This window comes from Neofelis nebulosa, chromosome 13 (assembly GCF_028018385.1).
Source record: "Neofelis nebulosa isolate mNeoNeb1 chromosome 13, mNeoNeb1.pri, whole genome shotgun sequence".
NCBI classification, from domain to species: domain Eukaryota; kingdom Metazoa; phylum Chordata; class Mammalia; order Carnivora; family Felidae; genus Neofelis; species Neofelis nebulosa.
The window spans coordinates 38,759,396-38,781,416 of NC_080794.1; the positions used below are offsets into that span (position 1 = coordinate 38,759,396).

At 38.6% G+C, this 22,021-nt stretch overlaps 1 protein-coding gene and 1 pseudogene across 6 annotated transcripts in view; one reads left to right on the forward strand and one right to left on the reverse strand.

The window, feature by feature from the left end:
• Positions 1-22,021, reverse strand: part of USP54 (ubiquitin specific peptidase 54) — a 132,449-nt gene that overhangs the window by 88,246 nt on the left and 22,182 nt on the right. The gene's annotated exons all lie outside the window — the stretch shown is intronic.
• LOC131492423 (small ribosomal subunit protein eS27-like) lies at positions 12,449-12,722 on the forward strand (annotated as a pseudogene).

The following is a 22,021-nucleotide window of genomic DNA, read 5'->3' on the forward strand; positions in this document are numbered from 1 at the left end:
ACAAATCTTCAACCCTGGTTACAATTTAACCAGATAAATAACTTTACATATATTAGCCAGGCAAGGGAGGTGATCCACAGGAAAATCTCACCCTAACAGATTACAATCTCTTTTGAAACCACTCAGAAAATAATTCACATAAAACTCTCCTATATAATTATACTCCACCTTGTCTAAGTTATTTTTTGACATTTCTTAATTCCTTTTCAAGACAGCACAAGAGGTTCTGTCTCACATAACAGAGACAACTCTCCACCAACCACTGGGCCTCTCCACCTAAAATAAATTGAGTAACTACAGGTTTCTGCTATTTAAGTGCCAGACTGCCTGTAGGAAAGTTTTTGTGAGCATGATTGCTAGGTCAAGAGGGAGAGTGATATATATGGTTTCAGATGTCATGTTTAAATGTCCAGGGATCCTAAAGCTGGATGATTTTTGCTACAATAGTACTTTGTAAAACTGTACCTCAACAAAACTTGTCATATTGTTCAAGTACTATGTAAGGAGTGTTACACATAATACCCTACCTTTGACCATAATAAGCAAACACCTCAGGAAAAAAACATAAATATCATGAGCAGGGAGGAACTACCTCTAAGATGTGGACAAAGCAATCAAGAGAAATGGGGGGCAGGAGTCAATGGAAGAACACAGGCTAAAAAGTCCCTCTTGGTCTGATCTCACAACTTTTCATAGTCGGTCTCCACTAGCAGGCAGGATAGGGTACAGCAGAATGTTCAATTTAATGAAAGAACATTTTGCTTCTCTTAAAGTCATAAAAGAAACAATTGCTCTAAGAAAAACCAAGGTGACTGCTCCTGAAGTAACCCCAAAGCAAAACCATTTTTGTTGGTTTTTATTCCTGAGATGCTAATGATAATGCTGATGTTGGCAGTAAAGGCAAGAGCTGAGTGGCTCCAGAGAAGCCAAACTGGAAAATAAAAGCCTCTTGATTCTAGCACTCCAGAGGGTAGTGAGGAAGTCTGTGAACTTTTAAATAAACTATGGAGGATTGACATGGGAAGCAGCAGGGTAGAGACTGCTTTATATCAAGTGGAAGCCCATAAAAACAGTAGCATTTGATCCCTGGGCTATATGCTGACAGGAAAAGAAAAAAAAAACAGCTTAATACAAAGCTGTTAAACTGGAGTTATGGAAAATGAAACTAAGAAATGGACTTGATCTTGGTTAACAAGGAACACAAGAAAAAATATTCTAGCTTTTTGACTCTATGTTGTATGGAAGAATATACTGGAAAATCAATGGAAAACAAGAGAATCTATACATTTGATTTGTATCTAGTGGTTTTTTTTTTTTAGTTTATTTATTTATTTTTTATTTATTTTGAGAGAGAGAGCACGTGCATGGGTGCACGAGTGGGGGAGAGGCAGAGACAGAGAGAGAGAGAGAGAGAGAGAGAGAGAGAGAATTCCAAGCAGGCTTGGCACTGTCAGCCCAGTGCCCAACAAAGGGCTCAAACCCATAAACAGTGAAATCATGCCCTGAGCCAAAGTGAAGAGTCGGACACACAACTGACTGAGCCACCCATGTGTCCCTCTAGTTTTATTCTGAGATTTATTCACATCGTTGGTAAGTAGTGTGTATACCTTCAATATCTGGTTATTTCACTCAGGTACACATTATTGAGAAGAGGTATTACTGCAGACAAGAAAGAGATAAAAAAAAAAAACAAAACTAATCCTAAGGACACATTTGAGAGAAACTCTGGCTGTTAAGCATAGTCCTAAGCAGTAAAACCATCCAAGAAAACTTCTGTGTATTTTTAACACAAATGGACTCTAAAAAAAGAGGAAAGTCAGTCAGGGACCCATTATTTGGGTCTCTGTTGTTATAATATCATCATTATTTAAATTCATATATTAGGGCAGGGCGGAAAAAAATAAATTCATATATTAAATTATATCTTGCATCTTTCTAAAAATTACCTCAAATAGCATTGTCATTATGAATATTAGCCAATATATCTCTAGAACAAGGACTTAAATTTTCTCAAAATAGACTGAAAGCTCCTAGAGAGCAGGAAGAATGTGAAATATCTTTCAAGTGCACTATAGGCATCACCTAATTCTAGTCTCACAGCAAACAGTAAAAAATAAGAATCTGTCATTCTCTTTTAAACCTTAAACCTGCAAGTTTAAGGTATAATCAAAAAAGAAGAAAATGATGATGGGGAAGAAAGTTGACTAAATATTGAATGCCAGTAAAAGTTATGTTGGTAGCCTATTCCTGTTCCAGAGAAGATAAATTCAGGTGATCTTATCAGACCACACAGATTTTGAACTTACTACTTCTGCAAATAGAGGAAGCCACTCAGGTCTAGTTATGATGCTTCTATACTAAGACTTGCCCTCCAATTTTCTCAAACCATATCTGATCCCTAATCCTGTATTTTTCTCATGTTCACCTGCTATATTCTTATTCTAAACCTCTTCAAATCCTTAGACAACACAATCACTTCTAGAGCTCTTTCTTCTAGTGTTCTTACTCCAAATCTGTGAAGATTTGGGGCAGACACACAAGAGGAGTAAGGGACAAGTGGTGACAGTGTCAAAAGTCCAGGATGTCACAAACTAAAATGGGGAACTGGGGTGCCTGGGTGGCTCAGTCGGTTGAGTGTCCAATTTTGCCTCAGGTCATGATCTCGTGGTTTGTGGGTTCAAGCCCCGCATTGGGCTCTGTGCTGACAGCTCAGAGCCTGGAGTCTGCTTCAGGCTCTGTGTGTGTACGTGTCTCTCTCTGTCCCTCCTTTGCTCACACTGTCTTCTCTCAAAATAGATAAACAATTAAAAAAAAAACTAAAATGGGGAATAAACTGAAGAGCAATTTGCTCCTGGTTCTGATAACACCTCCCTTTGTCTCTGAAATGACTGTGTGCTGAAATAGAAGGTATCTCCTTAAAAGCCTTTAAGAAACAAATTGAACCATTATTTTCCAATAATTTCACTATTGGGCATTTACCCAAAGAAAACAAAAAGACTAATTTGAAAAGATACATGCAACCCCATGTTTACTGCAGCATTATTTACAATAGCCAAGATATAGAAGCAACCTGTGTCCATCAACAGGTAAATGGATAAGGAAAATGTGGTGTATACACACACACACACACACACACACACACACACACACACACACACACTGGAATATTACATGACCATAAAAAAGATGAGGTTGTGCCATCTGAGACAAAATGGATGGACCTAGAGGGTATTATGCTAAATGAAATACAACTGAGAAAGACAAATACCATATGATTCCACTAATAAGTGGAATCTTTAAAAAAATGAATTAACAAAAAGCAGAACCAGACCTATAAATACAGAGAACAAACTAATGGTTGCTGGGAAGGGAAGCAAAATGTGTGAAGGGAAGAGGGAGACTTTCAGTAATGGAATGAATAAGTCACGGCAATAAAAGGCACAGCATAAGGAATATAGTCAATGATACTGTAATAGCAATGTAATGGGACAAACGGTAGCTACACTTGTGGTGAAAACTTGTTAAATCACTAAGTTATACACCTGAAACTAATGTAACATTATATATCAACTATACTCAAATAAAAGGAAAAGAGAGGCACCTGAGTGGCTCAGTTGGTTGAGCCTCCGACTTGGGCCCAGGTCATGATCTCACAGTTCACTAGTTTGAGCAGCCTGGAACCTGCTTCAGATTCTGTGTCTCCCACTCTCTCTCTCTGCCCCTCCCTGCCCACACTCTGGCTGTGTTTAATAAACATTAAAAATATTGTTTAAAGGAAACAACAACAAAAGAACCAAATTGAGTTTACAGTTATGGTAAACTGTCAGCAGCATAATTTCTATTTTTTGCAATATTGTTTCCTGAATGGTTTTTTGTCTTCCCTAACAGTATTGAAAGCCTCTGAGATTTCCACCATACTTCAGCAAACTTAAACTGATTTGGGGTGGAGTTACAAAAAATGTGTTAGGATGTACATGGTAAAATTTTCCCTATGTCCAACTGAACCTTAAATATCACAAAATTGTGCCAGGACAATTCAATGAGGAAAGAATAGTCTCATTAAAAAATGGCATTGAGGGATGCTTGAGTGGCTGAGTCAGTTGAGCATCCAACTCTCAATTTTGTCTCAAGTCATGATCCCAGGGTCGTGGGATGGAGCCCCACATTAGGCTCCATGTTGAGCACAGAGCCTACTTAAGATTCTTTCTTTCTCTCCCTCTGACCGCCTCTGCTGCTCACTCTCTCTCTATATATAAATTTTTAAATTTTTTTTTAATTTTAAATGTTTATTTATTTTTGAGAGAGAGAACACAGCGGGAGAGGGGCAGAGAGAGGGAAACACAGCATCTGAAGCAGGCTCCAAGCTCTGAGCTGTAAGCATAACACAGCCCAACGTGAGGCTCAAACCCATGAACCATGAGATCATGACCTAAGCCAAAGTCAGATGCTTAACCAACTGAGCCACCCAGGCACCCCAATAAAAAAAATATTTGATGGCCCTGAGGGGCACCTGGGTGGCTTAGTCGGTTAAGCATCTGACTCAATGTCAGCTCAGGTCTTGATCTCAGTCAGGGTCATGAGTTCAAGCCTTGTATTGGGCTCTAAGCTGGCTGTGAAGCCTACTTAAAAAAAAAAAAAAAGGCATTGGGGCACCTGGGTGGCTCAGTCGATTAAGCGTCCGACTTAGGCTCAGGTCATGATCTTACAGTTCGTGGGTTCGAGCCCTGCATCAGGCTCTGTGCTGACAGCTCAGAGCCTGGAGCCTGCTTTGGATTCTATGTCTCCCTCTCTCTGCCCCTTCCCCATTCACACTCTGTCTCTCTCTCAAAAATAAATAAACATTAAAAAAAAAAAAAAAGGCATTGAGGCAACTGGATATCCATATGCAAGAGAATGAACTTGGACTCCTATCACACACCACATGTAAAAATTAACTTAAAATGGGATCAGAGCACCTGGGTGGCTCAGTCAGTTGAGCATCTGACTCCTGATTTTGGCTCAGGTCATGATCCCAGGGTGGTGGGATCAAGTCCAGCACCAGGCTCTGTGCTGACAGAGCAGAGCCTGCTTGGGATTCTCTTTCTCCGATTCTCTCTCTGCCCTTTCCCTGCTTGCGTGTGTGTTCTCTCACTCTCTTTAAAATATTAAAAAAGCAGGGGCACCTGGGTGGCTCAGTCAGTTAAGCGTCTGACTCTTGATCTCAGCTTGGGTCATGATCTCATGTTTCATGAGATTGGGCCCCATGTCAGGCTTTGTGCTGACAGCACAGAGCCTACCTGGGATTCTCTTTCTTTCTCTTTCTCTCTCTCTCTCTCTCTCTCTCTCTCTCTCAAGATAAAATAAAGTTAAAAAAATAAAATACTAAAAAAACAAACATGGCACATTCAAAATGGGGTCAAGTATCTGGGGCACCTGGGTGGTTCAGTCCATTGAGCGTCTGACTCTTGATTTCATTCAGTTCAGGTCATGATCTCACAGTTCATGAGACTGAGCCCACAATGGACTCTGTGCTGACAGCATGGAGCCTGCTTAGGATTCTCTCTCCCTCTCTTTCTCTCTGCCCCTCCCTCTCTCAAAATAAATAAACTTTTTATAAAATGGGGTCGGGGTACCTGGGTGGTTCAGTCAGTTGAGCATCCAACTCTTGATTTCAGTTCAGGTTATGGTCTCACAGTTGGTGAGTTCAAACCCCACATCAGCCCTACTGACAGTGCAGAACCTGCTTGGGATTCTTCCTCTGTCCCTCTCTCTTTGCCCCTCACATGCTCTCTCTCAAAATATATAAAAAAAAGGAAATTCAAAATTCAAAAATGTGGTCAAATATCTAAATGAATGAGCTAAAACTGTAAAACTTTTAGAAGGGGAGCCTGGGTGGCTCAGTCAGTTACGTGTCAACTCTTGATTTTGGCTCAGGTCTCACAGTGGTAGGATTAAGCCCCAAGTCAGGCTCCGCACTGGGCATGGTGTCTGCTTGAGATTCTCTCTCTCCCCCTCCCTCTGCCCCTACCCTGCTCACGCAGGCATGCACTCGCATACACACATGCACATGCTCTCTCTCTCTCTCAAAAAATAAAAAACCCATACACGAATGTTCATAGTAGCATTATTCATAATAGCCAAAAAGTAGAAACAATCCAAATATACACCATCTAATGAATGGATAAATTGTGGTATATTCATACAATGGTACAGTATTCAACCAACCATTATTAGAATGAAGTACTGGACACCTGGGTGGCTCAGTTGGTTAAGCGTCCGATTTCGGCTCAGGTCATGGTCTCACAGTTCTTGAGTTCAAGCCCCACGTCAGGCTCTGTGCTGACAGCTCAGAGCCTGGAGCCTGCTTCAGATTCTGTGTCTTCCTCTCTCTCTGCCCCTCCCCTGCTTGTGTTCTGTCTCTCTCTCTCTCAAGAATAAATAAAACACTAGAAAAAAAATTTTTTAAAGAATGAAGTACTAATATATGCTACAATCATATATGAACATTGAAAGCATGCTAAGTGAAAGAAGCCAATCACAAAAGACCACTTATCTCATGATTCTAATTATATGAAATGTTCAGAATAGGCAAATTATAGAGACAGAAAGCAGCTGCATAGGGCTGAGAGGAGGTGTGAAGGAAATGGAAAGTGACTATAATAAGTATAGCATTTCTTCTAGGGGTGATAAAAATGTTCTAAAATTGATGTGGTGATGGTTGTTCCATGCTGCAAATATATTAAAAACCATTGGGGGCGCCTGGGTGGCTCCATGAGTTAAGTGTCCAACTCGGTTTCAGCTCAAGTCATGATCTCGCAGTTCCTGGGATTGAGCTCTACCTCAGGCTCTGCGCTGAGAGTGCAGAATTTGCTTGGGATCCTCTGTCTCTCCTCTCTCTCTGCCCTACTTCCCCCCAAAATAAATAAATAGACTTAAAAAAAAAAACCACTGAATTGTACACTTTAAATGGGTGACTTGTCTCGTATGTGAATTGTATCTCCGTAAAGATGTTTTTCAAGAAATCGTACTTTCTCTTTTTAAAAACAAGGACACTATTTCATGTCTGTGGTTTAAATTAGGTCCCAACAAACAGCAGCAGCTGCCACCTGGTAAAACAAGATGGCTTCAAATGCTTGGCAAACAATTTCTATGTGTATGAGATTTTGAACAGCTGTTTTTAAAGAATACATAAGCAAAGAAAATCAGTCTGTCGTACATTCTTACATTCTGACATTGTCATTTAATTCAGGACAGAATGCAATTACTATTTTCCCTACATCAAGAAACCAACAGTAATACTATTGATTACACATATGTCCAAAATCGATGGAGACAGATAATTCACTTTGACAAAAATAAGGCTGAAAATGCCATCAAAATGGCAAGCAGCAAAAGTCAGAGTACATATCTTCTATTCATGTGGAAAGACTGAACAGATGAACAAAGCAGGCTGAAGTGATACTTGCTGGGCATACTTATTGCTAAACAATTACAAACATTCCCCCATCTGTCTATAGAAATCCTTCCTGATGCTTCTTGGGCATATTTCCCTAGAGTACTCCCTCAGAAGCTGATTTAAAACCATCTGTTTGATAAACAATTTGACTATTTCTAGGATGCACAGAAAACAGAGAGCTACCTTTGGTGGGTGAAAAAAGGGCAGAAGGAAAAAAAAGAAGGGCAGATATTTACCTTCATTAAAGAGACATAAGTACTACTGGGAATGCCACTCTGGAAAACAGCATGGAGGTTCCTCAAAAAACTAAAAATAGAACTACCCTATGATCCAGCAATTGCACTACTAGGCATTTATCCACGGGATACAGGTGTACTGTTTCGAAGGGACACATGCACCCCCATGTTTATAGCAGCACTATCAACAATAGCCAAAGTATGGAAAGAGCCCAAATGTCCATTGATAGATGACTAGATAAAGAAGATGTGGTATATATACACAATGGAGTATTACTCAGCAATCAAAAAAAAAAATGAAATCTTGCCATTTGCAACTACGTAGATGGAACTGGAGGGTATTATGCTAATTGAAATTAGTCAGAGAAAGACAAAAATCGTATGACTTCACTCATAGGAGGACTTTAAGAGACAAAACAGATGAACATAAGGAAAGGGCGACAAAAATAATATAAAAACAGGGAAGAAGACAAAACAGAAGAGACCCATAAATATGGAGAATAAACTGAGGGTTACTGGAGGGGTTGTGGGAGGAGGGGATAAATGGATAAGAGGCACTAAGGAATCTACTCCTGAAATCATTGTTGCACTATATGCTAACTAATTTGGATGTAAATTTAAAAAAATAATAAAATGATAAAATTTAAAAAAATAAAAGAGAGACATAAGTACTACTCCTGAGTTGGTGATACAAACTGGAAACAGGGGAAAAGGGAGACATGGCAGCACATGATGGTTTGGGAAAGGAAATCACACCTTTGTGACAATTTATTTCCTTTCCTTTTTTTTTTTTTTTTTTTTTTAAGTAGGCTCTATGCCCAACGTGGGGCTCAAACTCATGAACCCAAGACCAAGAGCCAGATGCTCCACTGACTGAGCCAGCCAGGCTTCCCAATTTATTTCCTTTTCTTAAACAAGCAAAGACTTTAAATGTGCAGTTCACAGAAGGAAAAAAAAAGATGACAACAAAGACAGGAAAAATGTCCTATCCAATTTTTAAAATGCAAAACAAAAATGGGCACCTTAGTGGCTCGGTCAGTTAAGCAACTGACTCTTGATTTCAGCTTAGGTCATGATCTCACAGCTCATGGGATTGAGCCCCGTGTCAGGCTCTGCGCTAACAATATGAGGCCTACTCAGGATTCTCTTTCTCTCTTTCTCTGCCCCTCCCCTGCTCATACTGTCTCTGTCTCTTTCTCTCTCTCACTCTCAAAATAAATTTTAAGAAATCATTTTTTAAAAAAGAAAGATACATATCATTTTTCAGATCTCATATTGCCAAATGTTTAAAAGTTGGATAAAATCAGTGTAGGTGAGGATGCAGAGAAGGATACATTTTCATTTAGTCTTGACAGGAATAAAAAAATTTTGGCAGTATTTCTCAATTTTAAATGCTTATATATTTGTTTCAGCAATTCAACTTCTAGAAATTTACCCTGCAGTCAATGGATAACGTAAATGGATAAATGTAAGTGGATATTTATAGTTCTACTGTTTGTAATAAAAACTAAGTATCTTTCAATAGGGACTGGTTAAATTATGGTAAGTCTTATTTGGGAATATTTACAGAGGAAATAATATGTACAGGATTTACTTCAAAATAATCACATGTTGACTAGTAAAGAGGGAGTATAGATAAAATACAATTGACCATGAAGTCAGTAATTTTCATTTCAGAAATTCAATAATTTTCATGAAGTTGGTGATGGATACATGGAGGCTCACTATACTCTCCTTATTTTTGTGTATGTTCAAAATTTTCCATAATAAATCTTATTTTATTTATTTGAGAGAGAGCATGTGCACGAACGAGCATGGGAGGGGCAGAGAGAGAAAGTGAGAGAGAATCCCAAGCAGGTGCTGTGCTGTCAGTGGAGAGCCCCATGTGGGGCCTGATCCTACAAACCATGAGATCATGACCTAGCCAAGATCAAGAGTCAGTCGCTTAGCCAACTGAGCCACCCAGGTACCCCAAAATTTTCCATAATAAAAATATACAAACTAGGGCACCTGGGTGGCTCAGTTGGCTAGGCATATGGTTCTTGGTTTCAGCTTGGGTCATGATCTCATGGTTGGTGGGTTCAAACCCTGCATTGGGCTCTGTGCTGGCACCTCGGAGCCTGCTTGGGATCCTCTCTCTCTCTCCCTCTTTCTGCCCCTCCCCTGCTCACTTGCACATGCTCTCTTTTTCTTTCTCAAAATAAATAAATAAACTTTAAAAAATATATACATAAACCTATGAAACAACCTCACCGAAGATACTGAATAAAGGTACTGATGTAAAAAACTTTGGAAATTACTGGAGTCCGTAAAACTAAAAGCCCACGGAACTGCACATTAGCATCGTACCCTTGCTAATGAAGCTGTTTCCCTCAGGTGTACAGGTTAACAATTCTGAAACCATTACACATGTTTACTGGACCTGAACAATTAGGTAAATGAATGACGGATAGTAGAAGGTTTCTCACTTTTGGAATGGGAAATTACAGATAAGCAGGAAGAAAAGGATAAAATGTTCCATTCGGTAATGAATTAGAGTTAGAATATTAACTTGTGTTTAACTTAATAAAAATACAGATGGTTACACCTACAAATATTTTTATGTATGCATATACACATACATTTACTTACTTTGTCAGCTGAGAGTGCTTAGAATCAGTGACACCCCAGTTGTAAAAACCACACCTGAAGCCAAGAATCTTAGTTTTTAATACCACTCTCCAATAAAACAAACCAAGGTTCTGTGAAGAAATGGCTAATTCCAGGACTGGGACAGGAAATATACAAGATGAGCCTGAGCATCTTATAATGTCAGAAGGTAAGGAAATGCTAAAAACAAAACAAGAATCCTAAAGTGACAGAAGTATATTAAAGGGACACAGGAGACAAACCAAATGAACTACCAAAAGCCAAATCTGATTTTAGCCTAAAGTACAAAATAAATATCTATGAGTCCACACTGATATAAGGAAATGATTAAATAAACAAAAGGAGAACAAATCTCCCTTGCATAAGAATTCCAAATAATTTATATAAATATTCCAACTGCAAGCATGGGGACCATAAATCCCACTCCTTAAGTGTATGGAGATCTCCCTCCAAAAAGTACAGCATGAAAGAAGGGAAGACAGTACCTTTAGTGGAGAAACCTGACAACCTCAGCCAGGTGATTAAGGTCATTATCAACAATGATACATCATGTCAATAATGTATACCCTTGAAATGATGTGATGAGAATATCTCTGTATCTCTGGGATCCTCCACCCGTGAAAATTAATAAAGGGACACCTCAATAAGTGCACTCTGGATGCTAGAAGAGTAGGCTGTAAGGGAGAGTTGCACCACTCAATGTCAATTACAGTAAGAATTGTCCATTACAGACCCAACAAGAGAATCATCATAAGGAAAAAATCCTTAATTATAGTTCCTAACAGAGAAAGATGTACATTGTATCTCCTACAAAAAATCTACTAACTCTGCAATTCAGCCAATGGAAAATCCTCCTAAACTCTAGTTTTCCAATGGACTTTCATTCCAAACCACCTCTCACAACTTCCTCTTTCTCCATAAAATAATGTTCCTCTCCTTTGTTTGTGGGATTTGCCTATGGCTTTACCATAGCTTGCATGGCCTGAATTGCAATTCTCTGTTATTCCAAAATAAATCCATTTTTGCTGGTAAAATAAACTCTTTCATTTTTAAGGTTAACACACTTAAAAACCCATAACCTCAATCTAATTATAAGAACAGCATCAGCCAAATTCCAACAGAGAAGCACCCTAATACTCCTCAAAACTGTCAAGGTCAAGGGGGACCTTGGTGACTCAGTCAGTTAAGTGTCCACTTCTTGATTTTGGCTCAGGTCATGATCTCACAGTTTCTGGGATGAGCCCCACATCGGGCTCAATGCTGACAGTGCAGAGCCTGCTTGGGATTCTTTCTCCCTCTCTTTCTGTCCCTCCCTGACGTGTATGCAATCACACTCTCAAAATAAACATTAAAAAAAAAATGTTATGGTCATCAAAAATAAGGAAAGTGTGAGAAGCTGTGACAGCCAAAAAGAGCCTAAGGAGACATGACTGGTAAATGTAATGTGGTATCCTGGATGGGCCCCTGGGACAAAGAAAAGACATTAGATAAAAGGTGAGGAAATTTTAAATGGTTAGTAATAATGTATCAATATTGTTTCGTTAACTGTAATAAATCTACTCTAAGCTGTTAATAATAATGAATACTGGATGAAGAAGTATATGGAACCCTCTACCATCATTTCAATTTTCTGTAAATCTAAAACTGTTCTAAAAACAGAACCTGTTTTAAAGTTTATGAAAAAGGATAGGAAGTTATTAAAAATCAGTAGTATATTTTTTAAAAATCTCATGCAAATGAAAAATTACATAACAGAAAAAAAATAAATCTCACGCAAATAATTTCTACTGTATACACTACTCCAAAAATGATATATCCCAGTGAAATACTATCTCATGGGAACTAGCCCAGATAAAGATTATAAAGATATTAAGAGTATGTTTTTGGGGGGTGCCTGGGTGGCATCTGACTTCAGCTCAGGTCATGATCTCGCAGTTCATGAGTTCAAGCCCCATGTCAGGCTCTGTGCTGTCAGCTCAGAGCCTGGAGCCTGCTTCAGATTCTGTGTCTCCCTCTCTCTCTGCCCCTCCTCTGCTTGCGCTCTGTCTCTGTCTCTCAAAAATAAATAAATTTAAAAAAAAGGGAATATGTTTTTTGGCTTTCTGGAGGTAATGACCTTCCCATGAGAACATGCCCTTCATGAAGTACATCTTCCACCAGTCCCCAGAAGAGGAGAAGAGGAAACACAAGAAGTGCCTACTGCAGAGCCTCAACTCCCGCTTCATGGATGTGAGGTGCCCACAGTGCTACAACATTACCACCATCTTTAGCCATGCACCAACAGTAGTTTGGGTGTTGGCTGCTCCACTGTCTTCTGCCAGCCTACAGGAAGAAAAGCAAGGCTTACAGAAGGATGCTCCTTCAGACAGAAGCAGCACAAAAAGCACCCTGAATCAAGATGAGTGGGAAACTATCTCAAATAACACATTTTAGATTTTTTAAAAAGAATATTTTGGGGGCGCCTGGGTGGCTCAGTCAGTTAAGCGGCCGACTTCGGCTCAGGTCATGATCTCGCGGTCCGTGAGTTCGAGCTCCGTGTCGGGCTCTGTGCTGACAGCTCAGAGCCTGGAGCCTGTTTCAGATTCTGTGTCTCCCTCTCTCTGACCCTCCCCCGTTCATGCTCTGTCTCTCTCTGTCTCAAAAATAAATAGACGTTAAAAAAAAAAATTTTTTTTTAAAAGAATATTTTTTAATTATAAAACAGAGTCTGGTTTAGGGAATATTATTACATTTTTACTAAGTGCTCTATGCACAGACAGGACAAATTAGAGGACATTAGAATTTATTCCCCCTTATGATTAGAAGGAAACAAAGATTCTCTGATGTTCAGCATGATTATACTTACATTATATGATAATGTAGTCCCCACAAATAATGTAAATGAAAATTTGGTATATTTTAAATGCAATAAAAAAGGTTGCTCTTTAAAGACCGTTGATGAATTATTTTAATGTTTATTTATTTTTGAGAGAGAAACAGAGAGAGAGAAAGCATGCACCTGAGAAAGCAGGGAGGGGCAGAGACAGAGCCGGGAAAGAGGATCTGAAAGCGGGCTCTGTGCTGACAGCAGACAATCCAATGCAGGGCCTGAACTCACAAACCACGAGATCATGACCTCAGCCGAAGTCTGATGCTTAACCAACTGAGCCACCCAGGTGCCCTGATGAATTATTTTAAAAAGCAAAATCTCCTGGGGCGCCTGGGTGGCGCAGTCGGTTAAGCGTCCGACTTCAGCCAGGTCACGATCTCGCGGTCCGTGGGTTCGAGCCCCGCGTCGGGCTCTGGGCTGATGGCTCGGAGCCTGGAGCCTGTTTCCGATTCTGTGTCTTCCTCTCTCTCTGCCCCTCCCACGTTCATGCTCTGTCTCTCTCTGTCCCAAAAATAAAAAATAAAAAATGTTGAAAAAAAAATTAAAAAAAAAAAAAAAGCAAAATCTCCTTTTTATTTCTTTTGTAAATTTGATATCCACATAAAAAAGGTATATAAATATTTAAAGAAGAGCAAATGATGAATAGAATAAGAAGGAATGAAGTAAGGCTATTCATTTCATTTGATCTTTAACAATTCTATACTGAACTTCTCATCTCCTCATAAGCTATATCTTAAATACTTCAGCTCATTACTTACTGAGCCTACTTACTACTGTAAGCCAGATATAGTGCTAATATTAGAGAGGCAAAGATGATGAAAATCAGGGGAACTTCAAAGTGTTCACTGTCTAAATAAGGGAAAAAGAAAAACTATAACAGTGAACATGTCCCTTGGAAAGTCTGTAAAGGCTTTCTAGAGGAAGTTATTAATAGTAGAATTGGGTTTTAACATTATTGTATAATAAAGAATTTGGCTGGTCTTTGTGCCTGGTTCCTGGGAGGTAAGCCTCTAAACCTTTGGGGCCGCCTGGGTGGCTCAGTCCATTAAGCATCTGACTCTTAATTTCGGCTCAGGTCATGATCTGGTGATTTGGTGAGTTCAAGCCACAGAGCCCCACATTGGGCTTCTGCACTGGCAGCGCAGAGCCTGCTTGGGATTCTCTACCTCTCTCTGCCCCTTCCCCATTCGCACACTCTCTGTCTCTCTCAACTAAAATAAAACTTAAAAAATAACATCTATTTATTTTTGAGAGACAGAGCGTGAGCAGGGAAGAGAGAGAGACACACACAGAATCTGAAGCAGGCTCCAGGCTCTGAACTGTCAGCACAGAGCCCAAGATGGGACTCGAAACCATGGACCACAAGATCATGACCTGAGCCAAAACCAAGAGTCAGATGCTTAACCAACTGAGCCACCCAGATGCCCCCCTAATTCTTATTTTAAAATGTTAGAAGTGACTCAATTTTTTCTTCTAACAAAAAATATTTTTATTGTAAAAAAAAAATGGAATATACAAATAAGGAAAAATTAAGAAGTAAATACCCTAGAATATTCCTTCCCAAAGATTATGTTAACTAGATTCACATCATGGTATAATGCCATATAATCTCTCTGACCTTTTAAATCTTTTTAAGTTTTGGGGCACCTGGGTGGCTCAGTTGGTTAAGCATCTGACTTCAGCTCAGGTCATGATCTCATGGTTCATGAGTTCAATCCCCACATCAGGCTCTGTGCTGACAGCTCAGAGCCTGGAGCGCACTTCAGATTCTGTATCTCCCTCTCTCTCTGCCCGCCCCCCCCCCCCCATAAACATTAAAGAAAAATTTCTTTAATTTTTTAAAGTTTATTTATTTTTGAGACAGATTTTACTTTTTTATTTTTTAATTTTCAAGTTAGTTAACATACAGTGTAGTCTTGGCTTCAGACTAGAACCCAGTGATTCATCATTTACATATAACACCCAGTGAGATTTTACTGTTTTTAAGTAATGTCTACGCCCAACGTGGGGCTTGAATTCACAACCCTGAGAGCAAGAGTCACATGTTCTACCAACTGAGCCAGCCAGGCACCCCCATATAGGTAAATTTTTTTTTATTCATGCATTCATTCATTTACTCATTCACTTATTTTTTTTTTTATTTGTTTCTTTATTTATTTTTGAGAGACAGAGAGAGAACAAATAGGGGAGGGGCAGGGAGAGAGAATCCCAAGCAGGCTACACACTGCCAAGGCAGAGTCTGATTCACAGCTGAAACCTAGGAACCATGAGATCATGACCTAAGCTGAAATCAAGAGTTGATGTTTGGGGTGCCTGGGTGGCTTAGTCGGTTGAGCATTCCACTTCAGCTCTTGGTCATGATTTCACGGTTTCCGAGTTTGAGCTCTGCGTTAGGCTCTGTGCTGACAGATTAGAGCCTGGAGCCTGTTTCAAATTCTGTGGCTCCCTCTCTGTCCCTGCCCCTCCCCCACTCATGTTCTGTCTATCTCCTTCTCTCTCTCTCAAAAATAAACATTAAAAAAAAAAGAGCTGACGTTTAACCAATTGAGCCACCCAGGCACCCTTTTAATTATTTAAGATTTTATTTCTACTTTTTATTATATTTATTACTTAAAAATAAATCATCTCTATACCCAACATGGGGCTTGACCCAAGATCAAGAGTTACATGCTGCATGCTCTCCTGACTGAGCCAGCCAGGTGCCCCTATATGTAAAATTTTCAAACACACAGAACACTACTATATATTAGTTGTGGATACATTTTATATGTATACAAATTATAAAAAATGGAAATATGTGAATTAAACCCATTTACCTCTACTCCCTCCTAAATTAAGTCTTCACTATAAATAAGAGTAAAGTAATACAAAAGGTAAAAATCCACAAGGACAAAGAAACTGGGAACGTAAATGACTGAAGGAGTAGAATTTAAACAAAATATTAGAAGCTGGAAAGCAGATAAATGTGTGGTAATTGATTAACATACCAGTGTAAGAACCAGAGGGTAAATGTTGGCAAACAGAAGTATACATACTCCTACTACATAACCCAGGAAATGCTCAGGAATTGGATCTTTGCAGGAGGGAATGTGGGGTGGAACTTAAAAATGGAAAAGCAATTTTAAAATGTGTTTAAGAAGCAGTTAGATGCTTCAAATTCTGTCTTTCAACCCAATACAGCCAGGCAAATGCTCTGAAGACTTTAGGTTTACTTTCTGAAGTATAAACCAGAGAGGGTGTGATTGTGGGACATTAGACACAGCTAACCTGCGTGAGATGCCTTATTAAAACTAGGGAAATTTTTAATTTAATAAAAAGCTAAATCTTTAAAAACACTGAGAAGATTAAGTGAAGTCTATATACTAAATGGAGAGATCCCCAGCCCCCTTCTGCCTCTCAGCACCAAAGCACTGGTAGTCAGACTTCAAACTCCTCAGGCAGGAAACTGGAGGACTTCCATCTGGGAAAACTGACCAGCCCCGAAGAATGCCTATAAATACAAACATCTGATGGTACCTCAAAGCGGGAGGGGGGGGGGGGGGGCGGCATGGGGTAGCTTAAAGGAAGTAGATAATCTAGGGAATACAAGAAAATTTAAAAACCTAAAATGTATTTCTCAGAGAGTTATGATTTTGCATCTCTAAAACAAGAAATATAAAGTTCAATGAAAGATTTGAAAGACAAATTTAAGGAAATCTCCCAAAAAATAAAATACAAATACAGAGAAATAGAAAAGATAATAGAATAAAAATCAGAGAATCAATTCAGGCTTTCTAGAAAAAGAGAAAAATATCCAAGAAAAAGTACAAAAAAATAGCCAGATTTTAAGATAAGTTAAAGCCCCTAGCACAATGAAGTTAAAAATCCACACTAAAGGCACTAAATTGTAAAACACTAGGAATAAAGAGAAAATTCTGTAAGTTTCTCGAGAGTAAGAAAAAAAAAGGTAACATACAAAGGAATGAAATCAGAATGGCATCAGGTTGCACAGCAATGTAAATGTACTTAATGCCACAGAACTATACACTTAAAAATTATTAAAATGAGGGGTGCCTGGGTGGCTCAGTCAGTTAAGTATCTGACTTCGGCTCAGGTCATGATCTCACGGCTTGTGGGTTCCAGCCCTGAGTCTCAGAACCTGGAGCCTGTGCAGATTCTGTGTCTCCCTCTTGCTCTGCCCCTCCCCCTCTCACACTCTGTCTCTCTTTCAAAAAAAAAAAATTTTTTTTTAAACATGGTTAAAATGATAAGCTTTATGCTATGTATATTTAGCAACAACAACAACAAAAAGGTGTTTTTTTTTTTTTTAGGTTTATTTATTTTTGAGAGAGAAAGCATGAGGGGGAGAGGGGCAGACAGAGAGGGAGACAGAGAATCCCAATCAGGCTCTGCACTGTCAGCACAGAGCTGGACGTGGGGTCTGAACACATGAACCGTGAGATCATGACCTGAGCCAAAGCCAAACCTTTAACCAACTGAGCCATACAGGCACCCCCCAAAACGGTTTTCTTTAAAAAGAATGATGGAACACTTCAGTGGTCAGATCCCAATTCCTTGATAAGAATTAGGGCATATAAAAACACTACATTTTGGGGGGCACCTGGGTGGCTCAGTCGGTTGGTTAAGCATCTGACTTCAGCTCAGGTCATGATCTCACTGCTCACGGGTTTGAGTGTCGTGTCAGGCTCTGTGCTGACAGCTCAGAGCTTTGGATTCTGTGTCTCCCTCTCTGTCTCTCCCCTCCCCCACTCACTCTTTCTCTCTCAAAAATAGATATCAAAAAAAATTTTTTAACACATTTTCTATTCTGAAGTAAATGTATTATGTGTTGCAAATGCCCAATCTGTTTTACTAAAAATCATACACTTTTATTTATTTGCTAATAAACTACCATTTATATAAAAATAAAATAAAAAGAATATTAGACTGTTCACAGGCAACAAAGGAATAGCAATACCTTTAAAATAATGAGAAAATGGGGGAGCCTGGATGGCTCAGTCAGTTAAGCGTCCAACTTCGGCTCAGGTCATGATCTCGCATTTCGTGATTTTTAGCCCCCTGTCGGGCTCTGGACTGACAGCTCAGAAGCTGGAGCCTGCTTTGGATTCTGTGTCTCCTTCTGTCTGCCTCTCTCCTGCTCACACTCTCTCTCTCTCAAAAATAAATAAACATTAAAAAAAATTTTAATAATACAATAAAATGAGAAAATAATTTCCTACAGAAAATTCTATTCCCAAATAGAGTATTATTTAATACTGAGGGTAAAATAAAAATATTCTCATATATGCAAGTTTTCAAACAATTTAATTCCTGTGAATGTTAACTCTCAGAAAGCTTCTAGAGGATGTGTTACACCAAAATGAGGGAGTAAACCAAGAAAGAAAATGACATGTAATTCAGGAAACAGAATTCCCAGGATGACTGTGAAAGGAAATCTCAGGGTGAGAATTGTAAAGCAGGCCTACCTAACAACTAACCCATGCTGGAGTGGAATATAGAATATACAGAATATACAAAGTAGGCCTCTAAGAGTTAAAAAAAAAAATTGATAAATTATCTATTGGATTTTAATCAATGGGGCAGAGTTTTATGGTCCTGGCTGAGAATCTGGGAATGATATAGTAATCTGAATTTTAAAAACTGAGCAATTAAAACAAGACAATTATTATGCCTATGGAAAGTCAAAAGTTGTATAAGATGATTATAATCATTGTACATTATATAGCTCAAGTTCAATATTTGTGTAAGATAAAAAATAATTACTTAACCCCCCCCAAATTACATAACCATATTGAGAATATAAGGGAAAAGACATATATGCATTTAAAACAATCAAAACCTCATCTTCTATAGCACTTCACTTCATATATATTAAATATTTTTTAAAATTTTTTTAATGTTTTTATTGATTTTTGAGACAGAGAAAGACAGAGCATGAGCAGGGGAGGAGCAGAGAGAGAGGGAGACACAGAATCTGAAGTAGGATCCAGGCTCTGCGCTGTCAGCACAGAGCCCGATGTGGGGCTCGAACTCACAGACTGTGAGATCATGACCTAAGCTGAAGTCGGACACTTAACCAACTGAGCCACCCAGGCGCCCTATTAAATATTTTTTAAAAGCAAGTGATATAACTTTACTATTAGAAATATTTAAGACAGGGGTGCCTGAGTGGCTCATTTGGTTAAGCTCAGGTCTTGATCTCAGGGTCATGAGTTGAAGCACCGCATTGGGCTCCATGCTGTGTGTGGAGCCTACTTAAAAATATATAGATATATGTTAAGACATAAAAGTATAGTTTCCTCTAGGGGTGGGATAACTGCTTTATTTCCTTCTAAGCATATAATACTATCTGAACTTTTGAAACTATGCACATGTATTACCTTGATAAAAATAAGATAGAGTTCCTTGTAGGGAGGAGAAGGAAAGGAGCTTTGGCTTTATCTGAAATGTTTTTTTTAATTTTTTTTTTTTTTAACGTTTATTTATTTGTGAGACAGAGAGAGACAGAGCATGAACAGGGGAGGGTCAGAGAGGGAGACACAGAATCGGAAATAGGCTCCAGGCTCTGAGCTGTCAGCACAGAGCCCGATGTAGGGCTCGAACTCACAGACTGTGAGATCATGACCTGAGTCGAAGTCAGACGCTTAACCAACTGAGCCACCCAGGCGCCCCTGAAATGTTTTATTTCTAAGAGAGAGGGTTAATAGTGGTTAATTCTGAGTGGTAAGAATATGGGTGTTTTATTATTTTTTGCAGTTTTAAAACTTATCAACACTTCCATCCCCAAGTCCCAACAGTTTCCTATACCATTTATGGTTCTGTCTGCCTTCCTTGGAATACTTTTTGTCAGTGTCTACTTAAATAAATATACAAATAGCAGAAAAATATATTAGAACCAATACTTTTGTGTCCTAGATAAGCTTCTGGTAAAACAGTTGGAGGTGTTTTTAGCAGTGACATTGCATAGTCAGTTCCTGTTATATTATTGATTAACCAAAATTCCCAGATATCTTCCATATTAACTACTACAATCAGCTCTTCCTTATCCTGTTCTTGTGCATTTGAGGTTTTGAATTTAAACATAGGGATTATCTCTGTTAAATTTAACTTCAGTTTGGGCCCATGATTTCATCCTATAGATATAATTTTTAAGGTTTTATTCATCATCTGTCATATTAACCGTAGCTTTGCAATACTTACATATCTGATTAACATGTTTGTTTTTTGTTTGTTTTAATTTTTACTCTATCCAAGGCCCAAAGATAATCCACCAGAGACTTTCCTGGTGAAGCCAAGAATCTAAATGGGTACAGTTATTCAATCTTCTACACATTTAATTAATCAACCAAACCATATTTTACCACATATCAGTATCGAATATATCATGAAAAACTGTGAAACTGTGTGTCAAATGCTTAAGTGACTGAGGTACCCAGGCACTCCCCTTTTTTTTAATAATTTTATTTGAGGGGCACCTGAGTGGCTTAGTCAGTTAAGCGTCCGACTTCAGCTCAGGTCATGATTTCATAGTTCATGAGTTCAAGCCCTGCATCAGGCTCAGAGCCTGGAGCTTGCCTTGGATTCTATGTCTCCTTCTCTCTCTCTCTGCCCCTCCCCAGCTCGTGCTCTGTCTCTCTCTCTCTCTCAAAAATAAATAAACATTGAAAAAAAAATTTTAATAAAAATAAAGTTTATTTTAATTTTGAGAGATTTTTGTTTAATACCCCATATCATCTGTTTAATCATTTATAATTGAATTTTTCCAGGATTTCACATCCATTTTACAGCTTTCCAACTACCTTCCTCTTTTTGGATATCAGAACATAGGTCTCTCTTTGGTTTTTATGATTTCTTAAAATTAACAACAGTGGCTCTGACATCATCAGTCAATTTCAGCACTCTGAAATTCGATTGAGCCAGAAGATTTAAATTCATTTTAAGATGTTCACTCTTGGGGCACCTGGGTGGCCCAGTCTGTTAAGTGCAGTACTTCTTGATTTCAGCTCAGGTCATGATCTCACAGTTCGTGAGTTTGAGCCCCACATGGGGCTCCGTACTAGCCTGTTTGGGATTTTCTCTCTCCCTCCCTCTCTCTGCCCCTCCCCCTGCTCTCTCTCTTTCTCTCTCAAAATAATTTTTTTAATTAAAAAAATAAATAAAATGTTCACTCTCAATATCCTGGGCTTCAGTTTCTAGTTGACAACTTGCTTCATATTTTCTAGTTTGAAAACTATCATCCTCATTACCTATATTAATCTATATAGAACTTATTTTTTGAAAGAACTTTACAATATCTCAAAATCCTATAAATAGGTTAGATAGAAATTAATATGCTATTCTCCTGTTTTATGCATAAGGAAACTGAAGCACAGAGAAATTATTTGCCCAAGGTCAAAGAGCTACTACAATGAACCAAAACCTCCTATCACAGTACAGGGCTCTTTTCATTAAGGCTATGTGGATTTCTAATAAACTACTTAAGATTCACATAAAATTTCTTGCTTAAAAATTGATTTTTTGATTAGGGTTTGACAGGGGTTAAAGAAGGGGTGGTGCAAAAGAAGTGGATGCAGCTATGAAAAGGGCAACATGCTGGATACTGTGGTGATTGTATCAATGTCAATATCCTGGTTGTGATTATTGCACTATAATTTTGCGAGATGTTGCCATTCCAGGAAACTGGCTAAAGAGTATATCAGATCTCTCAATTCCACATGACCTAGAATTATCTCAAAATTAAAAATTTAATAAAAAGTAATAAAAAATGGATCTTTCTTTTTAAAACCAATTTCATTTTAAAGAGACTTAAAGTGAATAGTTTTGATAAATTAA